This window comes from Eleutherodactylus coqui, chromosome 2 (assembly GCF_035609145.1).
Source record: "Eleutherodactylus coqui strain aEleCoq1 chromosome 2, aEleCoq1.hap1, whole genome shotgun sequence".
NCBI lineage: Eukaryota > Metazoa > Chordata > Amphibia > Anura > Eleutherodactylidae > Eleutherodactylus > Eleutherodactylus coqui.
In genome coordinates, this window is record NC_089838.1 from 143,043,613 (window position 1) to 143,063,813 (window position 20,201).

The 20,201-nt window shown below is 39.8% G+C and overlaps 1 protein-coding gene across 2 annotated transcripts in view; it reads left to right on the forward strand.

Moving 5' to 3' along the window:
• The window catches only part of SYT1 (synaptotagmin 1), a 565,005-nt gene that overhangs the window by 189,421 nt on the left and 355,383 nt on the right, over nt 1-20,201 (forward strand). For both annotated transcript variants that reach the window (XM_066591696.1, XM_066591697.1), the window contains exon 4: nt 9,188-9,233. The gene's annotated coding sequence lies outside the window, so the exon portion shown is untranslated. The remainder of the gene's footprint in view (nt 1-9,187; nt 9,234-20,201) is intronic.

Here is a 20,201-nt window from a genome sequence, read left to right on the forward strand (position 1 = left end):
CCCAAGTGTTCACATCCTAAATTTCCACACCTTCCTTTCTGGTAGCGCTGATAAGAAAAAAAAAGAGAAGTCCACGGGATATATGTGGTACAATATGATGTCTATTTTAATGGCATACACTTTTTTTCAATGCCTGTTTGTTTAAATATCATGACATATTTACCTAGTGTATGTTTAAGATTTGGGTTCTTACCTCTTAAATTTATTCTGTTAATTTTTGCATAAGAGAAATTGCAATAAAGAATTATTTTAAAAAGATTGTTTCTATAGATCACTTATGCTTCACTGATGTATATCATCCCTTGTTGATCAGTCCAACCAGTGATATTGCAAGAATAACGCACCTATTGAGCACCTTTTACATTCTTTACTATACAGCAGCACTGTGCAATTTCCATCCAGTAACTATGCAAACATTTTTACTTACAAACCTAGTCTGATATAACCTGCCCAGATCATGTTCAGCTAACACAGGCACAAAACTTATTACAAAACAGAATTCTGATGCACTTAATCGTCTCAGTTGGAAATAATCAAAACACGGTACCAGCCGCTGCATGCAAAAGAGAATATTTGTATCCACGGTGATCAAGCAGACACTTTGAAATAGTGAATAATTTTTCCATAGAATAACTAAAACTGGTTTTCATAAAACCAGAAACCCAGGTCATGGTGCTGCCAGCTGTGTGAGCACTGACAGGTCCAGGGTGTATGGGCAGGTCCGGTGCTACATCATGGCATCAGCACTGGACTGTGTGATGCATTTGCCAGTACATACACAGTAACATTCAGCACTGGACCCTGAGGTTAAAATATTTCCTTTCTGTTGGACGGAGACAATAGCTGAGTGGTGTATCATCTCAGTCAGCCTATCAGCAGCTTGTTTATGGTATATATATTATGTCTTCTCTTTACAGAGGATGCCAGTAATACATTTTAATGCTTTAAGTGCTTTTGAGTGTTTCTTTCAGTTCTAGCCTCTTTATAGACTTTGGACTTTTACTATAAGCTTTCCTCTCTAGTATTGACTTTTGTTACTCCTTTTACACTGACCTTCAATGTTTACTTGTCTATTCTGTCCTGCTCTGTCCCCATATATTCCCTTGTCCTCCATATTGCAGCTAGGGACATATAGGGAAACAAGTTAGGTTCCAGATGTGGGGTCACCCTTTTCAAGGTGGGTGCTCCACTTTATTGGCAGGTGCAGTCAATTCAGATCTAGGAAAGAGCCTGGGACTCTTGTCCATTTCTACCGCCACCAATTGTGTTGTCAACCTGTCCCTGTGCTCTGTGTTTGCATCAGTTCCTCAGATTCCTTGACAGGAATTAGCAGAAGTGACACCTCCTTTTTAAGCGATTTGCTTTACACAGCAAAACATCCATAGCAGAATTCGAAAAGTAAGTCTAATCTAACTTTGTATGGTCAAAATTACTAAAAGACTCCCTTTAAGTTTTAACATTCTACCGTTATAAATGCTTAATCCTGTATGTATTAAAAAAGGACTCGTACTGAAGCTTTGCATTATTGTAAGATTTGAATGTTTATTTATAATGACAGCTACTTATGTGATACTGTTTCTGCTTTAAGGAAATGTCATGTTTCTTCCTGAAACCCTTATGAACTTTATGGGCACACTGAATGAAACAGCAAGCGGAGATTGTCTCCATTGTCACTCTTGTGGGTGAATTACAAAACATCTGACACTTTTGCTAGTTGATCTGTCAAACTGTCCAAAAGAAAAATCAGACAACGAAGCAATATCAAAACAGACGTGGAGTGTACTTATATTTGATGCATGTTTCAATTTCATTTTTAGTATATTGTTCACATGTGTTAGAAGGAGAGATCTTCTAGTGTATATTGAATCATAAAAAACATTAACATTTCTACCAATTTTCACCTTTATTAAATTATTTATTAGGGTCAATTAAAGAGGTGATTTTCAAAGTGACATCTATTTTTGGAAGAAATTAAGGCAAGAGTAGTTATTACATGCTTGTCATGATTCCTGCTGTATTATTGTTATAGCCAAAATCATCCAAATACCTACAAAACATTCACTGCAAAGATCACATTTTATTCAAAAGTGACCAAGGTCACACCACAGAAAATCCTGTTTTGTGGAAAAGGCATTTGTTGGATTTAAGTCACTTTGGAAATCAGCTCCTCAATTATGATAGGAGTGGGTGCACCGGTTTGAGAGCAAATATTACAGGAAATAATATTACATCTGTGTGCATATGCATAAACGTATGCTGTCTGTGCTGTAAGAGTCACAAACAAGTACCTTTCGCCAGCAGTGACATTTTACTTACAATGTGAATCTATTAAAGGGGTTGTCCCGAGGCAGCAAGTGGGTCTATACACTTCTGTATGGCCATAATAATGCACTTTGTAATGTACATTGTGCATTAATTATGAGCCATACAGAAGTTATAAAAAGTTTTATACTTACCTGCTCCGTTGCTGGCGTCCTCGTCTCCATGGTGCCGACTAATTTTCGCCCTCCGATGGCCAAATTAGCCGCGCTTGCGCAGTCCGGGTCTTCTCCTCTTCTCTATGGGGCTCCGTGTAGCTCCGTGTAGCTCCGCCCCGTCACGTGCCGATTCCAGCCAATCAGGAGGCTGGAATCGGCAATGGACCGCACAGAAGCCCTGCGGTCCATGAAGACAGAGGATCCCGGCGGCCATCTTCAGCAGGTGAGTATGAAGACGCCGGACCGCCGGGATTCAGGTAAGCGCTGTGCGGGTGGGTTTTTTAACCCCTGCATCGGGGTTGTCTCGCGCCGAACGGGGGGGGGGGGGTTTAAAAAAAAAAAAAACCCGTTTCGGCGCGGGACATCTCCTTTAATGCAGCAGTTCTCTTACAACTTATTTTGGGGCAAGTATTGTAGATCCATATTGCTGCATTACATGCACTGATGGACTGTCTAGTAGCACCTCTCTACAGTACAGTATAGTATTGCATGTTCAGTACTGCTTCTTACTTGCAGTGGTGCACTTTTAGGTAACACAGAGGTCACATTTGTGACCTAGCCCCTAAGCTGGGGGGGTCCCAAAGGCCTCCTTTGCCACTGTGATAGCCCGTGCTCCCTGCAACCTGGTCCCCGCACTTCATCCGGTAAACTCATTCAGACATCTTCACAGTCACTCAGGCAGCTACTGCTTCTGTGTGAGCGTCCCGACTCCGCATCCTCGGCTCATCTTACACTGAGAAAAGATGAAACTAAGGGGGGAGAAGCTGGAACGCTTAGGCAGCAGCAGTAGCTACATTAGTGACTGTGATGATACATGTGTGAGTTTAGTTACTGCTAAACAAAAATCTAGATAGCTGGAGTTTTCCTTAAAGGGATGTTCCAAACAAAATAATTGGCACCATGTCGCTAGCACATGCCATCACTTGCTGATTGGTCCAACTGCAGGAACCCCCAAAATAACACCATTTTACTTTAAAGTGGGAATGAGACAGACCTGCACTTCATGTAGTTTGCATAGATAGATTTTCCATTGTACTAGGAAAAATTCTTAAACAGTTCTGCCCCCTTCCCAGTGACAGCATTTCTTAACAATATGCCATCACTTGCTTTGACTAGAATAACATTTCCAAAAAACGTCAGATATTAGTACTTGTGATTTAGTAAATGAACAACTGTGAAAATATAGTTTCTAAGTCTCATCAATGACAGTATAACTGACATTTCCTGTGCAAAAATCTTTTCATGTGTTGCCATTACTATATAAGCAATAAAAAACAACAAAAAAAAGCTATACTACTCAAATAACAACACATGAACTATGTATGCCATCATACCTTTCCTGTATGTTAGCTCTAAAGCATATTTTGCCTATCATGTAATGTACAACCTCTTAATTCCAAAAACATTGTAAATAAATGTAAAGAATGCAAGGACTTGGAAATCTCATATAACCATATTTTATTCACAATAGAACATAGAACACAGATCAGAAGGTGAAAGGAGGCATTTTTCCATCTTATTTAAGAAAAAAAAATACTCATTTAGAAATTGATGGCAGCAACACAAAAAAGTTGGGCCAGGGCCATGTCTACCATTGTGTAGCATCCTATCTTCTTTTTTTTTTTTTTACAACAGTCTGTAAACATCTGGGAAGTGAGGAGACCAATTGCTGGAGTTTTGGGAGAGGGATATTGTCACACTCTTGTCTGATGTAGGATACTTTGCCAGAATTTTTGTTTCATAATGTGCAAAATATTTTTTATTGGTGAAAGATCTGGACTGACGGAGGCTAGTTCAGCACTCGGACTCTTCTTCTGTGAAGTCATGCTGTTGTGATTGATGCCGTATGTAGTTTATCATTGTCTTACTGAAATATGCAAGGCCTTCCATGAAAGAGACGTTGTGTGGATGGAGCACATGTTGTTCTAAAGCCTCTGTATACTGCTCAGCATTCGTACGGCCTTTCAGGATGTCTAAACTGCCCATGACATAGGCACGAATGCAACCCTATGCCATCAGTGATGCAGGCTTTTGTACTGTATGCTGACAGTAAGCTGGATGGTACCTCTCCTCTTGAGTCCTCCGGAGGTAGTGTCTGTGGTTTCCAAAAAGAATTTTAAATTTTAAATTATCCAACCACAGAACCGTTTTTCTATTCTGCCTCAGTCGATTTGAAATGAGCTTTCGTCCAGAGAAGACGCCAGCAATTCTGGATTGTGTTGATATATGACTGCTTCTTTCCATGATACAGTTTTAACTTGCGTTTGTGTATTGCACAGCAAACTGTGTTCACAAACAATAATTTCTTGAAGTATTCCTGAGCCCATGCAGTGATTTGCATCACAGAATCATGCCTGTATTGAATGCAGTGACACCTGAGGGCCCGTAGATCTCCAACATCCAATATTGACTGACAGCCTTTCTCCTTGTGCACATGAATTTCTGCAGATCCTCTGAATCTTTTGATGATACTATGTACTGTAGATGGTGGGATATTCAAAGTCTTTTACATTGAAGAACATTTTTCTGAAATTGTTTGACAATTTTTAGATGCAGTTTTTCATAGATTGGTGAACATCTGACCAACTTTGCTTCTGAGAGATTCTACCTCTCTAGCATGCTCTTTTTATACACAGTCATGTGACTTGGTAGAAAATCGACCCTCCAGCTGTTTTTCATTAACACCACAGCTTTTGTTAACCCTGTTCCAACTTTTGTGAGATGTGCTGCTGCTATTAATTTCTAAATGAGTTTTTTTTTTAATAAAATGGAAAAATATCTCATTTTCAACTTTTGATATGTGTTCTATTGTGAGTAAAATATGGTTAGATGAGATTTCCAAATTATTGCATTCTTTTACTATTAACATATATTTAACACAGTGTCCCAAATTTGGATTTGGTCGAGCTTTTTCCATTGCAATAGTAAAAAGATCATAGCAGAAGCTGCTTTCCATGAATACAGTAAAATTAATTACTGCCAACATGTACTGAAATTTTAAATGGTGTCATGTCCCAAAGAAGCAATTTATAAAACAAGTTTGTATATACTGTTGTCTAACACTATAGAGGTTCATCCTTCTCTCTCTCCTGTTTCACATAGATAATGGTTGGTGTAGGCCATATGCTTCTAGCTAACAAAAGTGAAAAAGAGACCAATTCAATAATGCATGAGTGGTATAATATTTTAAAAGCCGAACAGGTGTATGTCAGACACACTATATGGTAGTCAACGTTTAAAGCTATTGTGAAAAGTAATTTACTCTTATGCTACATGAAATAAAGCAATAAAGGATGTAAAAAAAGCCATGTATAATAAGATTACATTGTAACATTATGCTTTAGCAAAAATAAGACAATGCTATTTTATGTAAAGAACTAAAAACCATGTGATCAGAGGAAATTAAAGCCTATACCTATTTAGTTACACAGCACAGATAGAAAAGAGGAGATCTTGCTCCCTTATCTTGATACCTCTTATACACAGAAGCAAAAGCAGCATAGAGGATAATATACAGCTCGACTGAGCAATTTAGCTCTTAACTCAGTGCTGAGGTGAGCTAAAACACTTACTTAAAGCAGCAGCAGCTCTTTGTCTGAGTCTCTCTGCCTGTGTCTTCTTCCTGCAGCTCCCTGCACCCAACCTCCTTACCCTCTACTTAGACTTCTATGGGCAGCATCTGTATTATGATGTTTTGACGCAGGCTTCTGTGTATACATTTTATCAGTAAATTAAGAATGAGTGTTCAGTGCAGGAAGCAAGAAAATGCGGATTGGCTGGTAAGTTGAGAAAGAGGCATTATACTGTAATAAAATATATTACATATTTATATATTTGCTTGTACTCTTGATTTATGGAAAAGTGTAAATATATTCTTTAAATTAAGTAAATATCTTAATCTACTTTATATAATTTAACACATGATAATAAACAGAACATATTCATTCAGCATGGCTAAACTGACCTTAACTAGTTAACAAACATATTTATAGTAAACTCACTTTCACGTTTTGGTGAGTATATTGCATCATTATTTGTAAGACAAAACTTGGAGTGAAACCTACAGAGAAAAAACACAATGGAAAGATTTATAGTATAGTAACATAGTACGTAAGGCAGAAGAAAGACATATGTTGATCTAGTTTAATTTATTATCCTGCAATATTGATCCAAAGGAAGACAAAAAAACCCACGAGGTAGAAGCCAATCTTCCTCATTTTAGTGAAAAAAATTCCTTCTCAACTTTAAGTCTGTCAATCAAAATAATTCCTTGGATCAACGATCCTTCTGAAGTAATTAGTGACTATAACATGTAATAATATTACACCCAAGAAAGATGTCCAGGACCCTGTTAAACTCTTTTAGTGAGTTCACCTTCACCACATCCTCAGGCAGAGTTCCATAGTCTCACTGCTCTTACAGTAAAGAACCCTCTTCTATGTTGGTGTAAAAACCTTCTTTCCTCTAGATGTAGAGGGCGCCTCCTTGTTACAGTCACAGTCCTGGGTACAAATAGATCATGGGAGAGATCTCTGTATTGTCCCCTAATGTATTTATACATGGCTATTATACCGTACATGTGTAATGGTGACACCTATTTTCTCTGCTCATCTTTATAACCTTGCATTTATCAGTGTTGAACCACATTTGCCATTTTTCTGCTCAGGACCCCAACTTATCCAGATACATTTGCAACCATATACTGTCCTCTCTTGTGTTACCTTGCATAGTTTTGTATCATCTGCAAATATTGATATTTTACTGTGCAATCCTTCCACAAGATCTTTAATAAATATATTAAAAAGAATAGGTCCCAATACTGACCCCTCTGGTCCCCCACTAGTAACAGTGACCCAATCAGCATATGTACCATTTCTAAGTACCCTCTGCTTTCTATCATTGAGCCAGTTACTTACACACATTCTTACCCAGACCAAGCATTCTCATTTTATATACCAACCTTTTATGTGGCACAGTATCAAATGCTTTGGAAAAGGCAAGATATGAGATCCAATGAGTCTCTGTTGTCCTATCTAGAACTTACCTCCTCGTAGAATCTGATCAGATTAGTTTGACAGGAGCGATCTCTCATAAATCCATGCTGATATGAAGTTATACAGCTATTTTCATTGATGCCTCTTTCATGTTTTGGAGCCACTGCTGATTTTGAGTTAGTCAAACATATATTAATATTTCTAAACTAGTAGTTTGTAGAAAATATTTAGTTGTAAGTTTCTAGATGACCTGTTAGAGAATGAGAAGATAAAAACTTGATCTCTTGAAAAATATATTACCCTGTCCGGAGATAAAGCTGTAAAATGATATTTAGTACTTCTTCTAAGCAATTGTAATGATGATATTGGTTTATCCCTTAGTTCACCTTATAGTTCAGAAATAAAGACAAACATCAATGTGAAGAGAATCAATAATAAGTAAATTATTAAGTTCACTTGTAATGTTTCGAGCTTTTCACTGGGAGACTTTAATTAGTATAGTTGTACTGTATGTTTCTTTTTTATTATTTTCTAACAATCCTAAATAAACCTCCCCTTGTTTATAGCCATTATGGTTATTTTACAACACTGTTGTAAAGGAGCAGCTGTGGATAATTACTAATGTTATGTGTCGAGCACTGATTATTATGTTGTGGGTGGCTCTAATGATAATACAAAATGTCTGGACCTCTGGTGCTTTTATACTTATGGGGTATCTTGAACTAATCCACTATTAGTGTTAGTACTGGAAATCACTGTACATCATATAAGATTTTTATTTGAAGATATAGATCTTTATAACAGAGAGTATCTGTCATTTCATCAGCTATAATCTCACACTAGGGACATAGACTATACAATTCGTTTGACACTATTTGTGTTCTGCATTATGGTTCATTCCAATGTTCTGTTTTGTATATATGTTGATAAAAGTTATGCTTTTGTAGATCCGGTTAGGGAAATTATAGTCGGATAATTATTTTAAAAAATGCAAGTTAGAATACATTAGATTATATTTTGACATAAATAAAGAAGGTTGCATTAGAAGAATTGCTAAAGTTTTAGAAAAGATAAAATGTGTGTGAAAATAAAAAGTTGGAAAGCAAAAAGGAACCAACTATACAGGAAACTGGCCAATGTCAAAGAACTATGAGCAGAATGGAGTCCACAAGTTGACAACACTCATAAAATCTCTTGTACAACTTAGCAGATGTTTGCTTCTGAGATACAAACTTTAACTAGTGGTGAACATTCTAAGACTGCAGCTGGCAATACACTTCAGACAGCTGTCATCAGAATGCTTGTTCGACCAATAGCTATTTTCCCAATGGCAAAGCTCAGCTGAGCTTGCATGTGTTCTCAGTGGGGAGAGGGAACACACCAGGAACCTCTAACATCACTTATCTTGCTTGAGAACAAAAGATCTGATCCTTCATTCCTTAATTTGCTGTTGGGAGAGAGTCAGGCCTCTACCATACAAATTTGTTCATCAGCCAGTCCTCCCAAAATCAATGGCTTTGGCAAACATTCATCGGCGCCCTCCGAATCTTTTCGTCCGAGTAGTCAGTTACTCGGAAAAAGCGATGCTCGAGTCCAAAAACACCCGAACCAAGTACGTTCGCTCATCTCTAAAAATAATGCTAACCGTCTATACTTTGCTCTTTCTACAAAAGGTTTGTTAAATTGCTGGTTTTCATCTACTATTTCTTGTTACAGGTATATTGATATAGAAGCAGACAAGATTAAATAAGTCTACAACGTGGTGAGTGCAGCTTTTTTAGACCATTCTATCAATTTATTACATTTATTTTCATTGCAGTAATTTATTTACAAAATCATAAAATATTTGCTAACGGGAGACATTCTTTCAGCCCTAATTATTGTCTTTCTAAGTGTAAAAGAAAATAAATGCAATGCAGTCACTTAAAATTTCACTGCAACAGCTTTGGATTTTATTTATCTCTCTAATCCTCTTTAATAATTCAAACAGCCTGTATTTGCAACCTGCAAGTACCCAGAGAAGTGTGATGAAAAGCACAGTTGTATACTGTGTTTACCCAGAAATATGTATTAACTGACTATACAAAATTTAGTCTCAAACCAAAAAAACACTAAATAATTTATATTATACATGTAACATAATATGTAGAATTCTATGTGTTGTCCTGTAATGTTTATGCAATTATTCATATCAAAGAAGAATTGCTACCAGAAGTGATAACATGTCACTGGGATATGCCAGTACTACCTGATTTTTTTGGGTTCTAACTAGAGATGAGCGAGCATACTCGCTAAGGACAATTGCTCAAGCAAGCATTGTCCTTAGCGAGTACCTGCCCGCTCAGAAGAAAAGGTTCGGGTGGCGGCATGGGGGCAGGGAGCGACGGGGGAGAGCAGGGGGGATCGGAAGGGAGATCTCTCTCTCCCTCTCTTCCCCCCGCTCCCCCCTGCTCACTCCCGCAACTCACCGCTCACCCGCGCCGCCACCTGAACTGTTTCTTCCGAGCGGGCAGGTACTCGCTAAGGACAATGCTCGCTCAAGCAATTGTCCTTAGCGAGTATGCTCGCTCATCTCTAGTTCTAACATCTGGGATCCTCATCTATGAAGACAATGAAGAAGCAGGAGCCTATTTGATATTTTCTCAGCACAACATGTATCCAGTTCATTTAGCTACAAAACATCCCCTACATTTCCCTGCACAGCTGTGTTGATGAGATTGTCGATATGTAGGGATACTCTGTGAAGGGTTCACAGCACTTATTAGAGACACTGGAGTTTCAGGCATTCAGGCCCCCATTGATGACATATCCTAGCAATATACTACCATGACTTCTAATAACCGTTTCATACGTAAGAATAATACGTAAGAAGAACTATATGATACTTATAATGCTCACTCTATGCTGGAAATTTCCATGACTTACACTTGCTATGATTGAAAAGAGTTGAGCTTGTGAATGATTGCATAGATAGATAGTATAAAACTAGTAGATAAGCATTGCAAGAAAAGGTAAGTATGCAGTACTTTGTCCATTTAACTATGCCTGAAGCATTTTGTAAAGCTTAATTATATTTCCATTAACATTTAATTTCAGCTGAGAAGAAATATATTCGTAGCGTTTACAATGGAGAAAACAAGTGAGCATTGACGTATAAGTATTAAATGTTTGTCCAATATAATGAGAACACAGGCTTTTCCATCACATTGTATTGGAAGTCTTTAATGCTTTTAACTATTCGATATAGTAGATAAGTAAGAGCTAGAAATGGCCTAAGAAACCATTCTACAAAGCAGAGACCACCATTTAATATCAACACTATGTTTCATCAATGAGATTTGTCACAAACATGTATGGGAAAAAAAGAATACAAATATACCATTTGCTGTTATGATAAAGGGGTTGTCTCAAGAAGAAATCCCCTTCCATATACCAAAACAGGGCATATGGACATAATAGAGAGGGTTCCTCACTCAACATCTACCTCTATGAGCCACATTAGAGTCACTCAGCGGTCACAAGAAGTGGGTCTTCCTATGGTTGATTCAGTCTGTCTATATATTACATAATTAATCATTTGAAAGGGCAGCTGCAAGACTATGTATTGTAGCTTCCCTGGAAATAATAGCGGAGTCAGACATTTTATAAAGCCAGACCCACGTTTGTGCAGGGCCCAACTCCACAGATGTCACCAACACGTCAGACAAAGATGTACTCAATGGTCCAATATAGACATATATCACCAAAATAATGGAAACACATAGGGAAAATAATAGTAACAGAAATACGGTGATGGGAACGCTATCCATAACCAACTTAGGGTGGCGGACCCAGCCTAATAGCAGGGCAATCATCCCGATAGGGGAGGCCTCACATCAGGAATCTTGGGGGCCTGTTCTGTCCCTAGATGAAGTAGAGGAAAGATGTTTAATGTAGATGAAAAGAGCAATGCACATAGCACAGTATAAGATAGAAGTAAATAAGCCCCACACAGAATGAATAACCACGGGTACTCAGCTGACTAGAGTCTACTGCTTCACCAAACACCTCCAGCAGGACAATAACTGGCGCCTAAGTAGAGGTGTGCCCAGAATAAATACACTTCCATTATGTCTGATTGATCAGCTAAGGGAGACCCCTCATTGTGGACCAATCAGTCCACATACCACAGGAAGTGTTGTAGTAGGGTTTTTAAAAAAGGGCACATTATACACTGAGTCCAGGGAGGGATTTCCGACAAATGACACCTCCGGAGCCTTCTGTAGTGACAGAAAGAAGGCATGCCTTGGCTACCAGTGCTGAATGACAAGAAGCATGCAACAAAGACATGCGGGCTGGGGCTGATGGCTTCACCTCCTGATTATGGCCGGTGCACTGCTACATTAGATCACTGCCGGACGGCTCCAATTAAATTGCTGAAAATTTTTTTGACTGTCTGATAATTCTTAATAGGAAATCTTTTTATGAGGAATCTAATTTAGGCCTCATGTCCACTTACACGCACAGACTTCATTGCTGAATCCCGCAGTAAAATCCATGCGTACTCGCAGCCATGGAGAGGGAAAATACATTATACTTACCTCTCCGGATGCTGCGGGGCACTCCTCGGTGCAGGCCGGATCTTCTTTCATCCAGGCGGCGGATGTGCTCAGCACGCCAGCAGCGTGCCGCGCACATCTGCCGTGCACACCATTTTTAAAAGAAATCTCCAGCTCTGCCGTTTAGCCGCGGCACAGCACAAAAACAGCTGTGGCTGTGCTGCGGATACGACCAGCTTCCATAGGCTTCAATGGAAGCCACAGGAGCCGTCTGTGCGGCAGATCCGCAGGAAAATGGAGCATGCTGCATCTTTTCCTGTGCGTGCGACCCGCACACTGTGAAGAAATCCCATCTGCATGCTTTTAGCTGCCCTACGGATGTTAATGCATCCCTATGGTCAGCAAGACGCACGGATCTCCCGTGCAGGGGCCACGCGTGGATTTTATAAATAAAATCCACACGCGGACATTGGGCCTAAGTCATTTGAATTTCTGCTTTGAATTGCTGCATTTTTTGTATTATAATTGCCTTCTGCCATGAAGTGTTACAAACAGTAGATACTAGATTTCTAACACTGTATATAAACTTCGAAGTAGTAACTGCATGACTACATCTATACGCAATACAGGATGATCACACTGGTATTTTTCATGGTGTTATCTTGCCTGACCAGTAATATGGCAGCATCCCAGCTGGAAACACACAGCCTGACTGCAAAAAGTGAATTCAAGCCAAGATTTAAAAATGCATACCTGCTCTTCATGCTGCAGGAGCCAATGCCAAGTATATAGTTGTAGAGCTTAAGTTCAATGCCCATACCTTTTACAAAGTTATTTTTGTTGCTGGCAGTACTATTAATATAAAAGCTATATTGGCATTTTGAAAGTAATTTTTCCAAACTGAGACTGTGAATATTTAAAAAGTTGAAAAATGACTAACTTTAACTAAATCAAAATAAAAAATTAGATAATGACCTCAATTAATGTAAATACTGTTACCAATGTGTTGTTACAGAGGGTATAAGGCGCAGTCTTGTACTATAGTAGATGCAAACACCCTCCAAATAATCTAGAATCAATATGACATAATTAATTGGGGAGGGAGCTTCTGGATATTGATGAGCTATTATTGAAATAATAGGTTTGTGTCCGTATTGGGCCGATTTCACAAAAATCATCGTAAATCAGTACAGTTGATGCTGACTCCCATTAAAGTCAATGGGAATAAAATCAGGTTCACTAATTTGCTCTCCTGAAGGTGCGCAATGCAGCCATATCCTCTCAACTTGCATGAGAATACAGCCACACATATGGGGAACACTTTGCTCCCCCCAAAAGGAAGACAGCAGGTGTGCTGATGCTTTAAAAGCATTATCATAAATTTTGCAAAGGGCAAATTCTACAAGGTAAACAGAACAGCCAAGCATGGGCCTTCTTCAAGCAAAAACTGTAGATCTACAGCTGTTTCTTGTGCTTTAAAACCATTTTATTTTTGGAGAAGGAGGATGAGAAGGGAAGATGGCAGAAGCAGGAGAAGGAGAGCAGCAGCAGTTCCACCATCAGCAGCAACAACACCTTGAGAGCAGACTGTGCTCCTTGTGGAAACATGGGAGCTGTAGCTCCATATTTCCATATTGACATGTTTTTTTTAATTTGTGGGAAAGTAGGAGGAGGAAACATGGTGGAAGCAGGAGAATGAGAGCAGCAGCACCACCACCACCATAACCAGCAACAGCACCTTGAGGGAAAATGTGCTCCTCGAGGAAACATGAGAGCTGTAGCTCTGTATTTCCATATTGACATATTTTTCATTTGGGGGAGAAATAGGAGGAGGAAACATGGTGGAAGCAGGAGGAGAGCAGCAGAACCACCAGCAGGAACAGTACCTTGAGGGCAGAGTGTGGTTTTTTATATAAATCTATGCTCAGTCATCTGTGAGCAAAAATTGCCAGTGTGCTAACTAATCAGTGGAATCTGCCATGGGGGTGGAGAATACAGGTGAAATCCATGCCTGGTTAATTTTTATAGACCTCAAGTGATCCACATTTTATGTGGACAGGCTGAAGCAGATATCACACTTTAAGTTGTGCTGAACACCATTTGTGATGACACACTGGCAGCAGGGCAGGCAAGCACCTCTAAAGTATGTTGTGTAAGCTCTGGCCTCTCATCCATCATAGACACCCAGAAGTCAAAGGGGCCAACACCATGTCTTCTGAGTACATCCATTCGGGAGCTGACATACTCTTACATCATTATTGCTAACTGGCCATAGGGAAATGCTGTGCTCAAACTACATTTTGAAGTTCCTCTCCACTGCCAGAATGAGATTTGTCATTTTGGCGTTGTAGCATAGATCAAGTGTAGCCACCCAGTAATTATCTAATGTTTAAATGTGAGCGTGTGATGGTCCTTCTGCAAGCACAGCATCATAAAAGCACTCATATGCCTCAAAGTGCCTAAGGGTGATGACCCACATTCTTCGGGGATTAGACCTACGAGTGTCCTCTGGCTGGTCCCACCATCCACATAGAATAGCCGAGGTTAGTGATGGATGGAAGGAATATTGCATAGCTCAATTACCTGCCTCTGGACCTATATTATCCCGCTACATGTATCCCTCCTCTATACTTCTCCCCTGAGTGGAGAAACATTTTGGAGAAGATGCCACCCTTTCTTGCTCAAAGCTTCCCTCCCTGCGATATTGAGTAATAACAGACTCGCCAGACAGTTGGGAGGTTGATATCCCTTCCTCTTCCTCTCATGACAGCTACATGTCATTGTTCTTGGGGCCCTGTAGCATCTGTTCTAGCAGGAAGGCAACAAGGATCATACTGATCAGTGCATCATCACAACTGCCTATTTTGGTCACTTCCCAAAAGCAGGCTAAAATGGGAAAAAAACATCTTTGATCTGCAGCCACTCCACAGGCACCAAGTGACCAACCTCCATACAGTGTCTGCTAGTGGTATATGCTATCTAGTACTCCGTAATCATTCTGTGCTGCTGTCTTAGCCTCTGCAACATGGGGGATTGCTTGATAGGCAGTCTCCTGAGGCAGCCGTGGGGCCTTTCTGGAGGCAGCCGTGGGGCCTTTCTGAAGGCCCCCGTCTGCCAAGACACCTGCAAGGCTACTCCGATCTCACAGCGGGGGTGCTGTACGGGACTCCCGAATATCGGCGGATTGGCGGATTTAAATGCCGCTGTCAGAATTGACAGTAGCATTTAAAGGGTTAATAGCCACAATCGGCTGCACGGCCGATTGCAGCTATTGCCCGTGGGTGTCAGCTGTAATAAACAGCTGACACCCACGCTGTATGAAGAGAGGTTGCCCCGCGATCTCTCTTCATACATACCCCGATTCTCCGGGACATAAATATACGTCCTTTAGCAGGAAAAGGTTAATGTGAACATTTTTACTCACATGGCGGTGCAGGTAGGGATGGCTTTTTGGGCAGAAAATGATGGCTGGGCATCTGGTACTGTGGGTTAGCATGGAGCATCACATTGTGGAAGACATCCTTGTCCATCAGCCTATAGGGTAGCATCTCCATTTCAAGTAGTTATGCAGTGCTTGCGTTCAGGCTTTGTGCTTGTGGATGGCTGGCTGGGGTGTTTTTTTTTTAATTTGCGTTCCCATAGCTGGGGATGGAGTGCTAGCTGCTGACCTGGGACACACTAGAATATGGGGTAGATGTTAATGTCGGTGAAGATGGTGGTGATGCTGGCGGCTTAACTTTTGCTCTCAGTTTTCCACTCCTGGGTCTGCAGCCTGATCATGAATTGCGGAGGAAAGGTCTGATGTAATCATGCTACTGGCCCCTGCACAAAACGGCCTCTCTGTGCTCAGAGGCCACTGAATGAATAAGGAGGGAGATGGACGAAGAGGGAGCAGGATAAGGCTGACTTCTTGCTCTCTGGACCAGGTGGGCTTTTCAAAGCAGTGGGTGGTGAGAGTTCAGTGACTGTTCATACATATTGCGTTGAGGTTGTTTACATTCTTGTCGAATTGTAAACGCTTACCGCAGATTTTACAGATGGCAATTCTTCTATCACCACATGTGGTCTTAGGAAAATTCACAGGCTCAACATAACCTGTGAGCAGACCTAGCTGTGGGCCTGATGTTGGTGCTGCTGTGACTAGTAGTAGCTGATGGTGATGGTCCAGCCCTTATGTTTGTTTGCAAAACCCTACTTTCTGTTTTACTATGGTGCTGACCTGCAATGTTTGTCTCTTCCTCTCCCCCTACTGCCATGAGTCTCTTTGTCTTTCCATGTTGGGTCAAGCACCTCATCATCTACCACCACCTCTCCCTCTTCCTTTTCCTTCTCCTTTTGAGTAGACTATGTCACAGTAAGCACCAGGCACTGTCACCTCCATCTCCACATACTCCTGAGTGCACATTGCCTGTGGAGGGTTAACCATGCGCACTGACTAACCCTCATCTTCCTTTTTGGAGTAAAAAAATGGTTGGGCATCAGTGCCTAAAATGTCTTGTTCATCTCTCTCTGATTGTTTGAACTGCCAAGTTAACATCCATGACACTGAATGATCAAACAGTTTCTCAGACTGACCCCATGTGGACTGCTTTCTTTGGGGATTTTGCACCGAGCGAAATAGAGAAGGGATGCTCATGGCCGACTGGTGCAGATTGACTGCTATGTGCTTGCGTCTGTGAGGAAAAGGAGGTGGTGATACTTCAGACATGCTGTGTTATCCATTCTTCTGCTTGCTGCAGATCTAACACATGGACAGAAACATTTCTAAGGAATGGCAGTAGGCTTGCCTCACCTCCTGCAGAACATAGAGCTGTTGCTTCAGTGGGAGCCGCTAGAAGTGCCAACTTGATCCTTCTTCTACTACCTCCACCACCAACACATCTCCTACCCCCTTGCTTTCTTCATGTTTCCTTTATATTTATTTATTTTAGTTAGTTTTTTGGGGTTCACTTTTTAGTATAATTTTATGTAACTTATCTGCTAACTTTGTAGTTTGCAGAAGACCACTCATAGCAGAGTAAGGCCTGTAAATAATTCATAATGGCTGAACTAGTGATTTTAAATGCCATTGGAGGCTGCTGATATGTGCTGTTTATTTGCTGTATCCCTGCTTGGTTTTCTTTTTGTTTTATATTAACAAATAAAACACTGCCAAATATATAAGCTGCGATCCCTGAGAATCATGATATGTGAGAACAGAACAATACAGAGTATAGCTTGTTTTTTGTGAGCTGTCTGGTGCAACATAATTGAATTCCCCAAACCCCACAGCTAGCTGCATAAGGTCTGCAAATATTTTTAGTTCCCGGACTGGCGGCTTTGAACGACTTCTGAGGCTACTGACATGCACTGTGTGTATTTGCTGTTTCCCTGTTTGTTTGTTTTTTTGTTTTATATTAAATAGATGAAAGAAAAGCACCACCAACAATATAAGCCACAATACCTTGGAGGCACGATATGTGAGAACAGAAGGCCACAGAGTATAGCTTTTATCTTTGTGAGCTGTCTTTATTTAGCACAGTTTAATTGAATTCCCCAAATCCGACTGCTAGCTGCATAAGATCTGCAAATAATTCATAGTGGCTGGACTGCAGACTTTGAATGATGTCTGAGGCCAAAACCAGAAAATTACAGCATTCTCCACACCAAAGCATATGTTGTCTATCTGCTTTGCTGCTATATACGTGTACAGCAGCAGAAATATACCCTCGGCTAATGTGCAGACTACATTTCACATAAGCATATTAACATGATATAGCAACTTTTTCTGCTCCCTCCAATAGAACCCTGTTTGAGTTCTCTGCTGGTATCCAGGCTTTCACAACCAGCAGCAATACTTCCTCTATAATATATCTGTCCCTACTGACAAAGAATGTGTCATATAAACATGATGCAGCTTTTTTCTCTGTTCACTTCATTATAACCCCAGTATACAAGCTTTCACGCCAGCAGCAATATATCATCTGTAGAATATCTGTCTGTATTAACAACAGACCATGTGTTATATGGGCATACAAATGTGATGCAGCTTCTCTGTCCTGTGTGCAAGTGTAAAATGGTTGCTAGTTACACTTTGCACATGTTATAAGCAGGCAGGTCATCTGTCTAATGAAACTGCTGCCCATATGTAAGATGGAGGACATATTTGGTGACATCAGTAAGGTGCCCTGACTGATAAATAGTTGCATGCGGACCTCTGCAGCAGGCATTATGCGAAATTTGATTTTCCTGAGAGTTTCACCAAAAATTGGTTTGGACTAACTCAATTCGATTTTGCGATCAAGATGAGCAACACTATTTGTGGAGCATGAGCCATGGAAGGAAAGTCTTGTTACTTCTTCAGATATATATTTTCGGAGTTCAAGACACTTTAATTACACTTAAAAATCACTTCCATACTATATATTCAAGAAGACTATCTAAATATAGTACTAGCCCTAAGCAGTTCCCTATATATCTGAATATAAGCATAGTCACAGCATGCAATGCAGCACTGTAGATTGTAAATTAATACAGAATTCAACATCATTCTAACTAAACTTGTTTATAGCAAGTTAAAAAAGTCTTCTTAGGCCTTGGAGACAAATTCTTCCCAGAATATCTGGAATGTATATTCAATAACGGTCTTATTATTTTTCTAACCTACATTGTGTTTAAATCCACTGTTAGTCTTTTATACTACCTTTCATCTGACCTAGTTTCATACAAGAGACATATGGATTGTTAACTGATAAAGAATTTCCTAAACAAATCTATGTATCGTTATAATGGGATGATTTTCATTATAGCTGTTAACTAGAAGGATGACCATTGAGTTTGATGTACTTTTCTTGTTTTCTGATATTCCTTTTGCAAATTTTAAATCTCTTTGCAAACATTGAGTTTATCCCACCGTATGATGATTTTCTCTGTACTCGTAACATTTTTCATAATATTCTCCTCTTTAATACAATGTGCATTTCTGCATGTTTTGCATTAATTTAGCTAATAACATAACATAGGCTATTCATGCACCATGAGTTAATCAGCATCCGTTGGCGGTTTGTCCCTCAGGCGGATTATCTCTGCAGAAGTAGTTTATAGCATCCTTTAGTTAATTAGAAGTCCTAGAAATACAAGACAGTGTACATGTTTAATATAAATCATTTAATTACAGAAGTACACGCATACAATTGACATTTAGATCATGATAGAGCTTTATGGTCAAGATGCAATTTTACATAGGCTACATTAGCGTGTAAATTTAGAAGAACAGTTGCTACTATAATTCATACATTTGTAGAGTATGTAGATGCTTGTTTACATTCTTGGAACTGGAGATATGTGCAATAAAGTAGAAATTATCTGTTGTGCCGTCAGACCAGCTTTTCTCCCTTCCAGTGTCTACAGTAGTACAGTACAAGATCTGTCAGTCCACATACGCAAATGCTTTGTCAAAGACCTTGGCCTTATTGCTCTGTATGAAGTGAGCAGGATCTGGGGATGGTCATTCACAGAGCAGCTTTTTCTTCTACCTGACTGCAAGTCTGTTCAGAAAAAAGCTGCAGACATTTCCACAGATAGCAGACCAATAATATCTGCTCTGTGTGCAACAAACAGCTAAGACTCCTGCCCATGGCAGCGTATCAGGACCTGCAGACCTACTGTCAGAGACACTGGTGTTCAGTGTGACAAGTGAAGGGAGGTTAGCCCGACAGAGAATGCTGCGCTGTCATACATTCATTAAAGAAAGCATAGATTTTGAAAGGTTTAGAAAATAAAAAATGTTAACTCCTTAAGGATGTGGCCATTTTTTTTCCCATTTTTGTTTTGCCCTCCCTGCTTTCAAAAAATCATAACTTCTGTATGTTTCTGTTGACATAAACAATTGAGGGCTTCTTTTCTTGTGAGATGAGTTGTACTTTTCAGTGGTCCAATTTAATTAATTGTAAAAAGTACTATAAAGCTTTTAAAAATCTCTAAATAGAATGAAATGAGAACAAAAAATCCAAAAACCTGAAATTCACCTTTTTTTATTTTATGAATGCAGCAAACATGCCATGTTAAGTTTATTTTGTGGGTTAGTATCATTGCAGCAATATCAAATTATGACGTTTTTTTTCATTGTAAATAGGGATGAGCGAGTATACTCGCTAAGGCACTACTCGCTCGAGTAATGTGCCTTAGCCGAGTATCTCCCGACTCGTCCCTAA